Source organism: Terrapene carolina, unplaced genomic scaffold, assembly GCF_002925995.2.
Source record: "Terrapene carolina triunguis isolate 2854851 unplaced genomic scaffold, T_m_triunguis-2.0 Scaffold84, whole genome shotgun sequence".
NCBI lineage: Eukaryota > Metazoa > Chordata > Testudines > Emydidae > Terrapene > Terrapene triunguis.
In genome coordinates this window covers 13472932-13479502 of record NW_020664435.1, presented here as the reverse complement: position 1 = coordinate 13479502, position 6571 = coordinate 13472932, and positions in this window count along the sequence as shown.

Here is a 6571-nt window from a genome sequence, read left to right as displayed (position 1 = left end):
TGTTCATTTAAATGTTAGGAAGGCCTAGGTGCTGGAACTAGGGGGTGGGGGTGCTGTAGTATCCTCTGGCTTGAAGTGGTTTCCATCATATAGAGGGTTTACAGTTTGGTTCAATGTCTCTTGGCACCCCCACTATACAAATTGTACCAGCGCCCCTCTGGGAAGGTGTTCAGTACAGTACAACATAAAGGACTAACTATATTGTATGTAGTTGCTAACTGCAGTATTAATGGAGAAACATCCCACTTGACTTCAAGAGACCCAAGACCAGTGATGAATGATTATAGACCAGCGTAGGAGGAGGCAAGAAGTTGATCGCAATATACCCAAATGAATGTCCTCAAATCTGGGCGTATAAATTTGAGGATGACAGAAACTTAGGAAGGGAAGAGATGGGACACTGGATCTGGAAGTAAATGGAGTCAAATGTTGCTAAGCTGCAATTGCATCGTCCATAGAAAATTCTGATGTAATGATGGTCGGAGTGAAAAAAATAACATTAAAAGAAAAATATACACAGCCTTCTGTTCAGACACAGCAAATTCATGGACTCAACAGAAACGGAGTAGAGTGCAGGACAAGGTGACTGTAAGCTACCGACCACTGACCAGGATAAATGACCTGGGCATGCTAGTGGACAGAAACCTACAACTACCAGTTCACTATCTAGAACCATTAGGAAAGTAATCTATATTTAGTTGCAAAAAATAGAGGAGAAGCAAGGGGAAATCACCATGGCATTCTCCAAAAAGGGCTGGGAGCCCAATCCTGGGGTGTGGTACATGATTTTGGATGTCATAGTACAGGATGAATGAGAAAAGTTACAGGAAAAAAACAACAAACCAACAAAGCTCGGGGTTTATAGCCACACTAGTTTAGAAAAGTTAGGCTTGTAGGTATTACATTGCATGTGATGATATGACCAGCATAAGTCTGAGGTGTGGTCAGATGCAAAGCTATCATAGGAGAATGAGAGGGCATGAGCTAAAGCTAAGGCCTTGTCTACACAAGTAGTATCCATTTAGCTAAATGAGATTAGAAACTGATTTAGTTAAATCAGTACAAACCCTTTTGTGTGGCCATGCCTGAAATCAGGTTACAGGGGCCTTGTAGCAATTTGGCTTAAGGTTCTACCAATTAGTTAAATCTGTCCAACTTGTGGGTGTAGAAATGGCCTCGGAAAGGAGGCAACACCGGGCGAATTTCCATGCACAAGGCCAGAATCTCTGCAGCAATGCAGACCCATTTTGCTGCTCAGTAGGCACAAAAGGACTAGCAAGCAACCATCCCCCCTGGCTGGAGATTCCTGCAGCATAGGGGAACCACCCCCTCCCCAACAGAACGGGTCTAGGTCTAGCATAGTCAGCTATCCCACAGTGCCGATAGATGGGTGTGATCAGACCCTGCTGTGCTCCAGCTAGCCTTGCCTGGCAGACAGCCCCCCTCCACAGCCTTAGCAAGCCAGCGAAGTAGTTTAGAGCAGCCTCTAGACTGTTCTAGTCTATGCTTAAGCCAGGGTCAGTGTAGAACTACTCAGCATCAGGAAACTGCACCTTACTTCTCTACAGTGCCCCACCCTGAGAACCTGGCTCATATGCAGTAATTAACACGCAGGGCTGACGCTGTAAAGGAAAGCAAAAGGAACGGGATTGAAAATAATTTCACAAAAGAGTCAGTCAACTAATTAAAGGGGAAGAGCGACAGTCCAGTTATTTGGGGCACGTGCTGAATCCAGCTGTTTGTTATATTACATATTAAAGCTTTTTTATACACTGACTGCATGCAGTGGGGACATTTGTCTTAACATAAGGTATACAGGTTGCTTGGGCCATGTACTTGAAGCTCTTTTTCTTCAGTGCACTAAGTCCCCTTTTCTCCAGCCTGCTTTGTGTGCTCCAGTGCAACGTAATGCCATATTATGAAAATGACCCTTTAAAGCTGATAAAATATTTAAGACGTGTTCTGATTGTGTTATGTAAGCAAATACCAAGAGAAGTCTGACCATTAGTGAACCTGATCAGCCCAATCTCCAAGGACCTTCTTTGAAACCAATCAAGACTAGTCTTAGATATAAGCAAACTAGGAAGTGGCCACTCATGCAGAAAGCAGCAAAGAGGTGTAATCTGCAGGGGATCCAGGGATTTGAGCATGCCAACACCCTACTGAAAAGTTATACCCCCTCAGGGAAAATCAGCAGGTGTTTTTACAGGGCACTGCATTCATCTGATAGCAAGAGGAGTTAAATGAAACAAAAATACTTGACCAGAACTGCTCAGTTCATTAAAGAAGTTGAGCTGAGAAAAAAAAATAAAGGGAGAAACGGAATTTTGAAGCAGGGGCCTTTGAATTACACTGATTTCTATAATTAGGTGCAGTAATAACATTTTGCATGGAATACTTCATTCAGTCACTTTTTTATGCTTACAATTACTGATTCTTCATTGAATATCATCAGCACTAATTCCAATCTACTAAAAGGTTTTGTTATTGAATAAGGCTGTGCCAAAAAGGCAAACTCTGTGGGTGCGTGCACGCGTGGATTAGAGAGAAATTTTGCAAATGAGATATTCATAATGTAAACATTCTCCAAAGTTCCCTTTCCATGACATTAAAGTTTTGTATCAAAGTGTGTACATTTTGGCACCCCCACAGGCTTTGAGCTGAAAACTTAATCTTTGGAATGAAATGTCATGATTGGAAATTTTGAAACTATAAAGGGTTTTTTAATTCAAGAACAGGTTGAGTTTTATGGGGAAATTATTCTTTTTAATAATTTGTACTGCAGTAGCGGCTACAAGCTGCAATCATAGACCAGGGTGCTAGGTGCTGTACAAACGCAGAACTAAAATACAGGCCCCTCCCCCCCACACTTCTGGAGCACTCAGGTCACCATGCTCCCCTGCCACCACACCCCTCTGGTACCCTCCTGTTGCTGAGCCTTCCCTTGGGCTTCTGACCTGTTGTGAGGAGCCCAGAGAGGCAGTGTGGGCCAGGGGCATCAAAATATAAATTCAAACAGGGCACTATTTTCCCTAAGGGGACACACACACACACACACACACACACACACACACACACACACACCCCCCTGCTGTCTCTCACTCTGCTCAGGCACTAGAAGCCCCACTATGTCCACCATCATGCCATAAGACAATAAAATAAATATAGCTTCACACTACAGCACACCCTTGTTATAACGAACCTGTCAGGTTCGTTATAGCTAGGGGTTCATTATAGCAAAAGAGCCCTATTGCCCAGTGAGGGGAGAGAAGTCTGGGGCGGCTGACAGCCCCCACCACAACTGCAGGGCTCGAAGTGGGATCCGGGGCAAGCTCATTATTTGAAGGGTGTTATAGCGAGGGTACACTGTACAAGCTTCCCGTGTCCATTGCCCACCCCTATCGCCGCACCTTATGATGACTCCAGCTGATGGCCCTACTGGAATTCCTGTAGTGTATCTGGTAAGGAGATGCCTAATATTGACCTTGGGGGAAATAAACTGAAGTGTGGTTCAAGTGTAAAAAGTGACTACAAAAATGACATGCAGTTTATTCTCTCAGTGATTTCCTACCAAAGGTGCTCACTTTATAAGCAAAGGGAGTGGGGGATTTAGGGGGTTTATTTACTGCCAGGCCTTAAATTCAATCCAAGCACTGAGATTTAAGGGAGGCTCTTATCTTCTCATACATCATCACTAGTAATAAAGATTCTGTGAGCCAATTTATATACAATAGGGATGGGCACTATAGAAAACCCTCTGATAGAACTTGTCCTCTGGTACAGTAATGCTAACTTTCTGCTTTCAGCGAGATTGCACAGGTGTAATGGACAGCTAGTCACTCTGAGTACCTGTGAAAGCACGACAGCTTGTCTCTCCGACTCTCACCAACAGAAGTTGGTTCAATAGATTTTACCTCACCCAGCTTGTCTCTCTTCTAGTGGGTAAGTAATTCTGGCGCTGGTGCACAACTAGCAATGGAATCCAGCACTCTTTTTCAGAGCTGTGGTGGCTCTGCAAGGCTGACAATAGTCAAAATTAGTTTTAAAAGTTAATTTTTTAATGCAAGCCAGTAGCTATGTTGCTGAAGACACACAGAGAGCACAGACATTAAGCAAGAAGCTGCAGTTTTTACACAGTCACCTTTTGTGGCAGCACCACACTTCTAAGCACTCTCAATGAGACTTTCAGTCGTTTTTCACGTGGGTGGTTTCCTCAGCTGTCTGTCGTGTCTGACGGCATGGAAGGAAAACTGTACATGGTTCTTTTCTCCAACAGGCGAGCATTAGTATCAGTGTAACCCACTCCCCTCATGTAACATTTCAGAGGCTCTCACAAAGTGTTTCTATTTCATTAATGAATTCATTGAGAAAAGAGAGGTTGTGGGGTTTGGAAATGCTTAGAGATGATGCTGTTTGGATCACCTGGACATCCAGTGTGGCCCCTGCTTAAAGAGCTCAGTTTTGGAATGGGCTAAGTGGGGCCCATTCAATCCAAACAGAAATTAAGTATAAAACTCCCTCTCTTCCCAACGCTCTGAAATCACTGACAGCTTTAGGAATGCAGCGGGTACTTTTCTGGAAGGCTCCATTCCTAAAACATTATACGAAAGCAGTAAGAGCCCATCAGTGTCACAGAAAAGGAACTTTTACCGACACTATTCACCTAATCTCAGACAGCAGCTACAACCAAAAGCCAAGGAGAGATTTAAAACACAAACCACTCAAAGGGGATTGAAAAAGATTAATTGTAATTGGATCAGCACTGGTATTAAAGACCTTTGCTAAACAGGCAAAAATCCAAGTCTATCAAAGGGGAGAAATGGAGATTTTAAAAACTGATTCTATCACCCATTTGTGGCCTTACTGGAATATTCGCTATGTGACTGATACCACAGAGCTAGCAAGAGACAGAAAACTATAAATACTTTGCCTTTCTATTCTGCCTTTCATGAAGCATTTTATGAACTGTAATTTAGACCACAACAACCCTGTGAGTTAGGCAAATGTTAGTACCCACACAGGCTTGTCCCAAATCCCACAGCTCTTCAGTGGCAGAGTGAAGAATAGACCCCAGAAAGGTTGACACTCAGTTTCCTGCTCTTATTAGTAGACTGCATCAAGCCTCATCCTGAAGACTTTAGGCCAGGGGCGGGCAAACATTTTGGCCTGAGGGCCGCATTGGGTTTTGTAAATTGTATGGAGGGCCAGTTAGGGGAGGGGCTTGTAGCCCAGCCCCCACCTCCTATCTGCCCCTCCCCTCCCCGGGACCTGTGCCCCATCCACACACCCCTGCTCCCTGTCCCCTGACCGCCCCTGGAACCCTTGCCCCTGGCTGCCCCCTGCCGCCCCATCCAACCCACCCTCCTTCCTGACTGCCCCCCTCGGGACCCTTGCCCCCATTCAACCCCCTGTTCCCCCCAACCACCCCAACCCCTATCCACACCCCCGCCCCCTGACCACCACTCCGAACTCCCCTGCCCTCTATCCAACCCCCCATGCTCCCTACCCCCTTACTGCGCTGCCTGGAGCACCGGCGGCTGGCGGCACTACAGCTGCGCTGCCCGACTGGAGCTGGGCCATACCGCCGCTGCCACCACCACACAGCACAGAGACCGGGTCAGGCCAGGCTCTGCAGCTGCGCTGCCCCAGGAGCTCACAGCCCCGCCGCCCAGAGTATTGCGCCGGCAGCGGAGCGAGCCAGCTGAGGCTGCGGGGGAGGGAGGACAGCAGGGGAGGGGCCAGGGGCGAGCCTCCCTGGCCAGGAGCTTGGGGGCCTCCCGGGCCTCTGCTTTAGGCAGACAAGTGTTGCCTGCCTGTGGACTGGTCAGTCAAGTCTTTACTAGGACTTGTAATACCTGTCTTTAAAGAGAGGTGAGCTGCATGGCTTCCTACTTGTGTTCTTCAAAGCGTGTCCACCTTTTCATCTTATAAGATTTTTCAAATGTCATTGCTTTTAACATTGAGATTGTATTTTCCTCTTGGTTTATATTAGATTCTATATATAGATACACATACACACAGTCTATAACAGTGATGCTCAGACTGAAGCGCGTTACCTGCAAGTAACTCTTTAATGTGTCTCCTGCAGCTCTTTGCAGCACATGATATTAAAACACTGTGTGATTTAATTATTAACCAATCTAAGTTATTAACCAATCAGGATGGTTTTTACTAAGTTATTGATCAATTGTTGTTGGAAAATAATACTTGGTCAGTCATTGTGCTGTGAGAATTATAACTAAATATTTCCCGTCATACTATTTAAATATGAATATATAGTACTACAGTAAATGAAACAATGAATTCACAATACTGTGGCTCTTTTGGGTAACGTTGATCGCTAATTTGGCACCTGAACCACTGCGGTCTGAGGCTCTATAACAATATTTCCCAGGTCTCTGAAATATCTTTTAATTTGCCCAGCCTAAGAGGTTGCAAGAGGTCACATGAATGGGCAGGCAGATGAATGTTCAGTAAGACCATGGTTATATGCAGAAGCAAAGGGGATCACTGGAGTCCCATTGCCTACACAGGCATATGGTTACATACAAAATAGTTGCAGGAAAATATT